This window comes from Petaurus breviceps, unplaced genomic scaffold (genome assembly GCF_028583685.1).
Source record: "Petaurus breviceps papuanus isolate PSGF00001 unplaced genomic scaffold, PetGlider_PUasm1.0 38, whole genome shotgun sequence".
Lineage (NCBI taxonomy): Eukaryota > Metazoa > Chordata > Mammalia > Diprotodontia > Petauridae > Petaurus > Petaurus breviceps.
Window position 1 is genome coordinate 103,147,609 of NW_027186304.1, and position 12,342 is coordinate 103,159,950.

Genomic DNA, 12,342 nt, shown 5'->3' on the forward strand with positions numbered 1-12,342 from the left:
GATGGTTTAATATTAGGAAAACTATCAGTATAATTGAGCTTATCAACAATAAAACTAGCAGAAACCACATGATCATCTCAATAGATGCAGAAAAGGCTTTTGACAAAATACAACATCCATTCCTATTAAAAACATTAGAAAGTATAGGAATAATGGAGCCTTCCTTAAAATAATAGGTAGCATCTATTTAAAGCCATCAGCAAGTATTATATGCAATGGGGAGAAGCTGGAAGCATTTCCCATAAGATCAGGGGTGAAACAAGGGTGTCCACTATCACCCCTCTTATTCGATCTGGTACTAGAAATGTTAGCAGTAGCAATTAGAGAAGAAAAAGAAATCAAAGGAATCAAGTTAGGCAAAGAAGAGACCAAGCTATCACTCTTCACAGATGATATGATGATATACTTAGAGAATCCTAGAGAATCAAGTAAAAAACTGCTTGAGACAATAAATAAATTTGGCAAAGTTGCAGGATATAAAATAAACCCACATAAATCCTCGGCATTCCTATATATTTCCACTGAAACTCAACAGCAAGAAGTAGAAAGAGAAATCCCATTTAAAGTTCCTGTAGACATTATAAAATATTTGGGAATCTACCTGCCAAAACAAACCCAGGACCTGTATGATCATAACTACAAAACACTTTTCACACAAATAAAGTCAGATCTAACTAATTGGAAAAATATCAATTGCTCATGGCTCATGGCTGGGTCGAGCTAATATAATAAAAATGACAATTTTACCTAAATTAAATTATATATTTAGTGCCATACCAATTAATTTACCAAAAAACTACTTTATAGAGTTAGAAAAAATAGTACCAAATTCATCTGGAAGAATAAACGGTCCAGAATATCAAGGGAATTAATGAAAAAAAAAATGCTAGGGAAGGTGGACTAGCTTTACCAGATTTCATTCTGTACTATAAAGCAGCAATCATCAAAACTACTTGGTACTGGCTTAGGAATAGAGGAGTGGATCAATGGAATAGATTAGGCACACGAGATTCAGAAGTCAACGACTACAGTAATGTATTGTTTGATAAACCCCCAGACCCTGGTTTTTGGGATAAGAACTCACTATTTGACAAAAACTGCTGGGAAAACTGGAATATAGTATGGCAGAAACTGGACATAGACCATTATCTAACACCATATACCAAAATCAAGTCTAAATGGGTTCATGATCTAGGTATAAAGGTTGATACTGTAAGCAGTCTGCTAAAACAAGGAATAGTTTACCTATCAGACTTGTGGAGAGGGAATGACTTTATGACGAAACAGGAATTAGAGAACATAATAAAATGTAAAATGGATAATTTTGACTACATGAAATTGAAAAGTTTCTGTACAAATAAAGCCAATGTAACCAAGATTAAGAGGGAGGTGGGAAATTGGGAAAGAATCTTTACAACCTATGTCTCTGACAAAGGACTCATCTCTGCCCCTTCACTTCTGCTGTCAATCAGCAGCAAGCCCTTTCAGGAGGCTTTCCGATTTCCCACCTCTGTGGGCCCTCCTCCAGGCCAGTGGGAGTCAGGGACAGCTGGCTCACTCCTCCCCCATTTCTTTGGGACCCTTTCCCTTGCTGTCAATCCTTGTTCTTTGAAAGCCTGTTTGCCAGCCACTGAGGGATAGTGGCGGGCTTCTCTGTTGTCTGCCATTGGGGGAGATCTTCCCAGGGAGACTAGAGCCCACCTCTCAGCCGGTGGGAGAAGGGATAGCCAGGGGAAGGTGTTTGACTGCATTAGGGTATAAATTCTTGTTCTGCCTTTTGTAACGTCCCCCTTCCTCATGATCAGTCATGCGGAAGACTGCCCTCTTCACCCGGGCAAGAGAATAAATTCCTGTTCTTATCCCAAGAGATCTCCGTGTTCTTGATTAAATTTTGGATGAGATTTTTCATCACAAACAGGACGGAGAATATACTATCTGATTTGGCAATTAAGAAATCATTGGTAACCTTGGAGTGAGCAGTTTCAGCGGCTTACTGAGGTCTGAAGCCAGATTACAAAGGGCTGAGAAGTGAGAGGAGGGGAAGTAGTCAGTTTTTAAAAAGAATCCAGCTAAGTAATTAAGAGAGATTTGGGACAATAGTGTGAGGAGATGGTAGAACCTAGAGACGTTTTCTTTTGTTTTTAAAGATAGCAGAGACTTGGTGATGTTTAAGGCAGTAGAGAAGAAACTAGTAGGTAGAGAGAAATGGAGGACTCTAGAGAAAGGGTAGATGTTGAGGTTGCAAACAGAAAAGAAGACCAGAGAATGGGATCAAATACACAGGTAAAGAACTTAACCTTGGCAAGGAAAAGGACCACCTTGTAGAACCTGGGAGACAGAAGGACACTAAGGAATAATGTCAAGAAGTTTTACAATAAAGAAAATGTGAGAATGGAAGCTCACATTTAATGTTCTCATTTTTCTCAGTAAAGTAAGAGACATATAGGGACGTGGACATAATTCTCAAAAAAAATGAATGAATGAACTAACAGAACAATGAATCATTCTTTTCCACCTTTGTTCATTTTGGGAAAATTCTTATCTGAGACTATGAGAAAACTTTGCCTCATTTTTTATTTGAGCCTGAGAGATTTTGTCACTGGATATTTAAAAAAAAATAAACACATTTCATATTTGGTGGAGTGCCCGTGTCCATGTCTCATTAATGAGAAAAAAATGATTCCTAAAAATGATTGCTCAGAAAAAAAAAACGAAAACTTCTGTTTTCCTTCCTTGCAAAATTGTAATTTCCCCAGTTTTGTTGTTTAGCAACCAAATTTTCTTAAGAAAAATGCAGAAAATATTGAGCAAGTACGTTTGCCCACAGCTATGTGACCATGGACAAATGAAGATAAATAGGATATGTCAGAGGCAAAATTTTGAAATCAAGAAAGTTTAACTTCTTCATGTTCAGACTTTTTTTCTGCCTCCTTCTGCCTTCAGTGACATACACAACATACATCTCTCTTCAGTATCCAATGTCTTCTTGCTTTCTGATTCTTTCCTCCTGTCCAGTATAGTTGATCTATAAATCACCACTGTGTTAATGCCACAGAAACTTAAGATAATCTGATTTGGCATTGGAAGAGATCATAAGAGATCCCTGAGTCTAATTCCTTCATTTTACAGATGAGTAAACTGAGTCCTGGGGAGATTAACTGACAGCTCCAAGATAGCAGAGCTCTGGCTTAAACCCAAACTCTCTTAACTCCAGATCCCTGTTCTTCCCATCATACCAACATGTACCTTCAAACCTTTTCTATAAATACATGATGAAATATTTTGTCTACTGTCCAGAACCATCAGGCTCACTATAATGAATAATAGGAGGGATTGGAGAATCGTGAGAGGGAACTTTCTTCTATAGGCTTGTGTAATTTGTTTTTTTTTTCTTTTTCTGCCTTTTGGAGGGGGAAAGTCAGGCCAATTGGGGTTAAGTGACTTGCCCAAGGTCACAGGGCTAGTGTTAGGTGTCTGAGGTCATATTTGAACTCAGGTCCTCCTGACTCCAGGGCTGGTGCTCTATTCACTGCACCACCTAGCCACCCCTAGGCTTGTGTAATTTAGTAGAAAGAATATTTAATAACAGTCAAGGGCCCTTAATCCCTACCCTGATCCTGCCCTATGTGGCCTTGGACAAATCACTTAACATCTCAACCTCACTCATAAATGAATTCCAAGGTCCTTCATATTTAAGATGTGATATTCTAAGGTTATCCTGAGGGTTTCATTTAATACTGTCCACAGAATACTGTGCTAAGCACTTGAGATGCAAAAGGGTAAGAAGACAGGAACAAAGTTTAGAAAAGTTATGGCTGTAACCCAAAGAAGATTATGATACATATATAAGTAACTCTTACATAATACATAAAAAATAAGTACACAAGAGGTACACAAGATGTCAAGTGAGATCCGAAAGGCTCCCACTGGATGATTTGTCAAGACGATATTTGAGTTGGGCTTTAAAAGATGTATAAGAATTCAAGAGTCAGAGAAAAGAAAGCATTCCAGGCATAAAAACTTCTTGATAGGGGCGGCTAGGTGGCACAGTGAATAAAGTATCAGCCCTGGAGTCAGGAGGACCTGAGTTCAAATCCAACCTCAGACACTTAACACAAAAACTAGCCTTGTGACCTTGGGCAAGTCACTTAACCCCAAATTGCCCTCCAAAAAAAGCAAAAAACAAAAAAACTTCTTGATGGCTCACTACATGCAAAGCACTTTTCCAGGGACTGGGAGGATTAAAAAGAAGTGGGAAAAGATATAGTGCTTATTGAAAAAAAAATTATTTACAAAAAGCAGAAAACTACCTTTGAATTCCAATAAGCAGCCTCTAGTAAGGCCAGATGAGAACTCAACCGCAGCCATGCCCTCAGATTGCACTCCAAGCTGCTACCATGAGACAGGCCTGCCCAGGGTTTGTCATTTATGGGAAGGGAATGCCCTCACACCAGGGATGTGGGAAAGTGTCGGGGTTGAGGGGGCCAAGCAATAAGAAAAATATAAAACTGGAATGGAGATTCACAGACCAATTTCCAAAAGTAGTAGATACTTCTCAACTAAAATAGCATAAAAGATTAAAGGGTGATTTTTAAAGTCTATCACATTGCAATACCACTATGAAAAACTGAAATTCTTATGGCAAATTTATATCCCAACCCTCTTTACCAGTAAGATGGAAGCAGGAAACCAGGACCCATACTCCCTTGACCTCATGCCAGCAGCCCAAGCCAAACTCTCATTTAGACATTGCACATCCGTAGGATTTTGGAAAGGGACTATATAAGAGGTTAAGACTTCAAACCTCTAATGCTGGGCATAACAAGATTTGGGGGAGATAATGCTTTCTACCACTAAAATCAATTAACTTTTACAAAGGACTATTTATTTCTAAGATATAGCAAGATCAATAGTACAAATATTTCTCCCCAGTGTCTCTAGGACATACTTGCCCCTATGTTTTCTCAGTCTCTAAGGAAAATTAACTCTAAGGAAAAAAACTTGGTACAATTTCCACATAAAATCAGCTTCACCAAGTTTCCAACCAAACACAGGATCACTGCTGTGTGAGTCCTCACCTCAGCTACTGCTAGACTGGGCCCAGAAGGTCATTCTTGACAGTAATTCCTTGTTCCTCGGGGCACTGATGTTGGGTGATCTGCAAAACCCAGCAAGAACTCAATTCCCAGAATCCTGAACCCCTGGACCTCAGGAGGTTCACTTGTCTGACCTTTCAAAACTCACAAAGTGGCAATCTCCAGATTAATCTCCTTCACCTAAAACAAAAGAACGAAGCAAAACAAGGATCTAAGGCTTATAGTCATGGAGCCACATGTTGGCCTCAGAGGGAAAAGGCTTGGGGCCTCTTCCTTTACAGCATCATCTCTTTCCTCTCATCAGAATTCCAACAACCAGGAAAAAGTCAGCCAAAGAGGTCAAACCAAGAGAAGTGAAAGTCTTCACAAGGCTAGTGCAAAAGAAAAAAAAGTTCTTCCTCACCACATGGTTAGCAGTCCAGAACTAATTTCAGAATTTCTATACATATTCCCAAGTCTCTCCAGTCCTTAAAAGGAGTCAGGAATAAAATATGTAGCTATATGAAAATACTATATAACCTAATTATAAAATAATGAGACCAATTCTACAAGCTAACATTCAGCCTCCCCCAGATGTCCAATGGTTATATGTTATGCTTCCCGGTCCCCTCACTGACCTCCACTCCTTTTCCCAGATGCATTCTAACCTGTCAATGGTCTTCCTAAAATGTGGTGTCCATAACCAACACAACAATCCAGGGTAGAGGACAGTAAAACCTCTCTTTCTGAAACTCTTGTTTCTGTGAACACAGTCCATGGCTGCATTGGCCTTATTGGCTTCCATATCATACTGTTGACACTTTTTAGATTATAGCCCATTAAAACCCCCAGGTCTTTGTCACCTAAACCATCTCATAAGTGGACTCTAAGGGGTGGCTAGGTGGCACAGTGAATAGAGCACCAGCCCTGGAGTCAGGAGGACCTGAGTTCAAATATAGCCTTAACACTTAACACTTACTAACCATGTGACTTTGGGCAAATCACTTAACCCCAACTTCCCTGCCCTCTCCACTCCAGAAATAAAAAAATAAGCAGACTCTAAGATCCTTTCCCTGTCTGAACCTCTGATCATGTCGTCTAACCCTTCTTGCCCTTCCTGTAACATATAGCAACAGTGACATCGAATAAAAATTCAAAATCACATGAAGGTATATTCATCCTAAGCAGCATCCACAAAGTATTTAAAGAATTCTTCTTGTTGAGATTTTGACGTGCACTTTGGACAGCTCAATCACTTCTTTCGATCACGTATCTCAGATTGGTGCTTGAGATGTACGGTGAACTGGACCCAGCACAGAAGGAGATCAGACTAGATTACACTGGGGATATTAGGTAGTGCTTTCAGTGATCCTGAGCACTTGCTACTGTAGAAGCTCATCTTATGACAACATTGCACTCCCAGTGATGCTATGTGGCTACCAACCAGAGAACACCACAGCTTCGGGGGAATTACCATCTTTATCTTCATTATCATCATCATTGCCACTAGCATTTATTTTAGCACCTACCACATACCAGGTACTGTATTAAGTGCTTTACAATACTATGTCATTTCATCTTCACAACAACCCTGGGAGTAGGTGCTATTATAATTCCCATTTCACAGATAAGAAAACTGTGGCAAACACAAATTAAATGACTTGACCAAGATCACACAGCTAGTAAGTGTCTGAGGCTGGATTTAAACTCAGGTCTTCCTGACTCCGCCCAGTGGTCTATCCACTGCAAATTGAGGGGACCCAAAAAGTATTGGAAAGAGGGATGGTATATTTAATCTTGTGTTGACTTATTACAAACAATGAAGTGCTTGAGAAGTGACATGAAAGATATTATTAAAGATTCTTATGCTGGGAATTAGAGATGGACCAGTCAAATACTGAGAGCAAGGAATAGATAGCAAATAGAAAACCTTGGGCAGCTAGGTGGAATAGTGAATAGAGCACTGGGACTGGAGTCAGGACGGTCTGAGTTCAAATCTGTCCTCAGGCACTTACTAGGTGTGTGACCCTGGGGAGGTCACTTGACCTCTATTTGCCATAGTTCTTCATCTGTAAAATGGAGACACACCAGAGAAGGACATGGCAAACCACTCCAGCATCTTTGCCAAGAAAACCCATGGACAAAGCCCATGGGGTCACATAGACATGACTAAATGACTAAACAATCACAACAACAACAAAGACAACCTGAGTATTGCAGTGGAATCCAAGAAATGTTCAAAGAACTCAATAAAGGCATTCAATACATGAGATCAATCTTCCATGAAGAGTTTATAGGAGTATATGGGTAAGAGTCTTAAGGGTGACAGAGAACAGACTGTTGAAATAATGTGCTTACTTACATACTAAAGCTCATAGCACACTGATCAAGGTCGAGGGCTCTCCATACCATGTGGTTCTGAGGGGATCTCAGTCCCCTGAGCAGCCTCTGCATCACACAAGTCTGTAGCAGCAAGCACCCCAAGCGTCCTCAGGGTTTGCAGCTACCACAGGTTCTTGGATCTGCTTTTTTAAAGGAAAGCAACTCAAAATGGGTTAACAAGCTTACTTTAATCAGTCAGACATATATCGTTTACCTTGTTCAGGAGAAAAGGTCAGCACCCTGAACCTCAAAGTATACAGGCATAATTATCAAGACAGAAACATCAAGTAGACAGCTTTCCAAACTGTCCAACCATTACATCCATACCCAGTCAACATCTGGGTTTCCACATTCTGGGTTTTTCAAAGCCGGGGGACTCTCAACAACGGCTTCCCAGAATTCAGATCAAATCACAGAACACTTCTCAAAGTGAGTCCCAAAACAAAGCTACACATCAGGGCTTATATAGCCTTCTCCTGGCTCAGAAAATGTAACAACCTTATTGACTCACTGGCCAATCAAGAAGTATTTACTGAAAAACAAGCCTCCCACCAAAGGCTTCAGGTGCACTTTAGCCTAGGGGCAGGGAAGATCTTCCAAATTTGCATTTCCATTACAAAGTCCCATCCAGCTTGGGTCCTCAAGCCAATTGCATAACCTCTCCAAGCTTTACTTTCCTCATCTGTAAAATGGGAATGATTATACTTGTATTATCTCCCTCACAGGACTGCTGAGAGAAATGTGATGAAAGGAAAACAAAGGTGGATACTAATGAGCCCTATCATTATAATAGACTTAAGTCTTTATGAGACTTAAAGGTACATATTCCCTTAGCTCTAAGAAGAGATCCCAATATGCTGATTTTCATTCCTCTGATGTTACAAGTAGCCTTTCAGGGGTCAGAAAGCTATGTCTATTTTTGGCATAGGACAGATGAGGATGATAAGTGTTAATTACTTTTTTGGGTAATTCTGTGGTATGATAAACAGGGAAACAAACAAAGAAAATAAAGAGGACCAAATGAGTACCAGACAAAGCGATTGGGCATTAGTTCAAACCATCTTCAAGATAATTCTTCATTTGTTGTTTAGTCATTTTTCATTTGTGTCCTACTCTTCATGACCTCATTTGGGGTTTTCTTGGCAAAGATACTGGAGTGATTTGCCATTTCCTTCTTAAACTCATTTTACAGATGCAGAAATTGAGGTAAATAGGGTTGTGACTTGCCCAGGGTCACACAGCTAGTAAGTGTCTGAGGCCAGAATTGAACTCAAGAAGATGAGTCTTCCTGATTCTAGGCCTAGCACTCTATTCACTGTACCATATAACTGCCCCAATTCTTCATAGAAACTATAATAATTCTTCTGTTCTTTAGCAGACAAAAGGATTTTGATGACCAAGACAGGTATAACATTTCTCAAGAAGCAATGTTTTCTAAAATGGAAAAAAAAACTTTCATTTTAAAAATTGTCATTAAGTCATTTTGGTCCAGAGGCAAAAATCACACTCACTCAAAACTCAGGGATTTTTTGTCTGCCACTATATAGATATTGATATATGCATGTATATATATGTGTGTATGTATGTGTATGTCTATGTGTGTATGTATTATGTATGTATGTGTATATGTTATTTGTGTGTGTATTTTATTTATTTATTTGGGTTTTTTTGGTGAGGCAATCGGGGACGAGTGACTTGCCCAGGGTCACATATCTAGTATGTATCAAATATCTGAGGCCATATTTGAACTCAGGTCTTCCTTACTTCAGGGTCAATATTTCACTACTCTCTCTTGAATGAATGCTTCTGCACAACCCCCATTGATCTGAATACTACCTTTCCTTCAAAGATTTGCTCAAGTCTCACCTCTAAATGAAGTCTTCCTTGATTTCCTCAGCCCATAGTTCTCTCTTCTGGGGGTGCCAAGCAAACAAGATGGCGTGATATTGTTTGTATATTGCCTTACACTGCCACTTCCCTTTCACATAATATATATTATTTATGATACATTGTCTTGCCTGAAATGTGAAAACAAACTTCTTTCAAAGTCTGGAGCTCAGAAAACAGAATGAATCTCTTGTAGAACTAGAAGTTACTAGAATAAATTCATTCTTTCCATTCAACAAATGTTTATTCATCACTTACTCTAAGTTCTGGGGTAGATTCCCCCATTTGGTGCCTTTGCACAAACTGTACCACATGCCTAAGGTTCATTGTCTCCTCAAGTCATCTTAGAATCTCTTATTTTTTACAACTCAGCTCAAATTCAGCTTCTTACTTGAGACCTTTACTGATGCCCCCAGTTGCTCCCTGGCAGAATTTGTATATGGACATGTTATCTTCCCCAAACAGTCCCTTACAGGCAGATACTACTTTGTGTTTGTCTTTGTATCTCCAGTTGGCAATACTAAGTGTTTAATAAAATAATCCACACAGCTTCTCATAAGACAGGGTTCCAGCTTATATGAAACTTCCTATTAGTATGATCGATCAGGGGGCAGTTACGTGGCACAGTGAATGGGGTGCTGGGCCTGGAAGTCAGTCAGGAAGATTCATCTTCCTGAGTTCAGATCTGGCCGCAGCCACTTACTAACTGGGCAAATCACTTAACTCTGCTTGCCTCATCTATAAAATTAACTGGAGAAGGAAATGGCAAACGACTCCAGTATCTCTGCCAAGAAAACCCCAAATCAGGTCACAAAGAGTCAGACACAACTGAAACGACTGAACAACAACATAATCAATCCATCGCTTGATCGATCGACAGAGCCATTATGTAATTTCACAACTATTTTAGATACACATCTAAACACAGCCTGGATTTGAAGCTCTTACTCAATCTGGTGCTGTTGAGCTAACCTCATTTCGTGCTCCTTCCAAATTGTCTCATTAGGCCACACCCCAATCTGTCATCTACAAGTTGTGCTCCATGCCTCGGCTCCTACTGTGGCCCTGCCCCAAAGCCCTCTCCCTTCATCTCACTTAGTTCGAAGGCCAAACCCTTACCTTGCTCTTCCATGAAATATTCCCCAACTATACCAACCCACAGTGATCTCTTCCTCCCTTCCTTCAATCTCTCCCATGCAAAACAGCATTTAATTATATACTACACCCCCATTGAATACAGATTGTTTAATGTGTTTCATTTTCAATTTAAATGAACAAGCAGTTATTAAATGCCAGCTAAGTGAAGGCAACAGACTAGGTTTAGTGAATACAAGACAAAAATGTTAAACAGTCCCTGCTCTCAAGGAACTTATATTCTATTGGAGTATAAATCCAACAAGTAATCAGATACATAAATACTGGTTAAATAGATGAGAGTGTGGCCACTGGGCTGAGGCAAGGTTTTCTATAGAAGGTGGCATCTGAACTGAGGATTCTTAGAGGAAAAAGTGAGGAAGAAGCACAAATAGTTTTAAAATCTAGGTGGCACGCTTGTCATGGACCTTTTCACTAATTCACTAGGCTGTCTCCTTAACCCTAGCCTGCCCTCACGCTGACAGACCTGGGGTTTCAAGAGAAGGACCACTACTTATGTCCTATGTGTCTCAGTGTTGTGTGTAAATATTTGTGATTCACAAATATAGTTCCCAAGCCCCCACCAGTGTGATTTCTATTTACACAAAATCATCTATTCACAACGGATGGCACAAATTAGATTTTAATCAGACAATGAAGTGAAAGTGATGAGAATCATCATACCAGAGATACTCATATGAGATAAATGAAGGAATAATAACTACATTCCAATCCACACATAAACCTGTGGTCACATTCTATTAACAATGTACGCAGTATCTGTGGAGAAGAGTGGACACATACTTGTAGAAATATAGCAAAGAAGTACATGAGAGGGGAAAATCCATACACTCAGGGATTGGAATTGTCCATTATGGTGTCCTCTCTTTGTCTCAAGAACTACCCATAAAACTTCCTTGTGATAAATGGATCCTTCCACTGCTAAGCTGAGTAGATAGCAAACTATACTCGACTAACATCCCATTAGGTAGGCTATTTCTGCCAAATTATTTGATCCACCGGGTGACTTCTCTGATTCTTTGCTTTCAAGTTATTCCTCTGCTCAATAGAACTTTACTTTTCAACAGAAAATGTAGTATCCATTACTTCCAGCTTCAGGCTGCCTCCAACTAAAGTAAAGGAGTAAAAGGATGGAATCCCAGGGGCTCTGCCATAGTCACTTGGACTACAATAAGGGGACAGAGACCTGCTTCTGGAAGAAGATATCCTGCCCAGTAAGCCATGAACTAAGCTAGGTGGGGGAAGAGCTATATCCCCAAATTTTGGTCCTGTGGCCCCAAGAAATAGGCTTGAGGCTTGAGTCTAGTTGGTTGTTTTGTCCTTTTCACTTCTGATTGCAAGAAGTGGAGTGTTCTTGGTGGTGCTCTTGGAGGTCAGATTCCAGGCCAGATGTTGCTGACAGGCCAGCAGAGCAGCCCTGAAAAACAGAGGGTGCCAGGACTAGGGACTCAGACCTAGGAGAGCTTTGGACGTGGAATTTGGTGGTATCGTGCTATATAGGAATTGAGTGAAGCTGAGGTAGGGTAAAAAGGAATTATGCCCCACCCTGTGTTGAATGTATTTTGTATATTTATTCTTGCAATACCTTTAAAATAAATATTCCTTTGCAAAAAATATTTACAGAAACTGAGGTAGTACAAAGGGGGAATATGACTCCCAGATATTTGGTGGATGCGTGTATTTTGGTTCTTGAAATACCTTTAAAGTGAATATTCCTTTGTAAATATTGTTATGAAATAGAACTAGGGTGCATGGAACCCTTGAAATTGAGGCAATACAATTGGTGGTAAAATGAGGCAATGGCAGAGAGATTAGATACTCCTAAGCCCACTTAAGAATACTA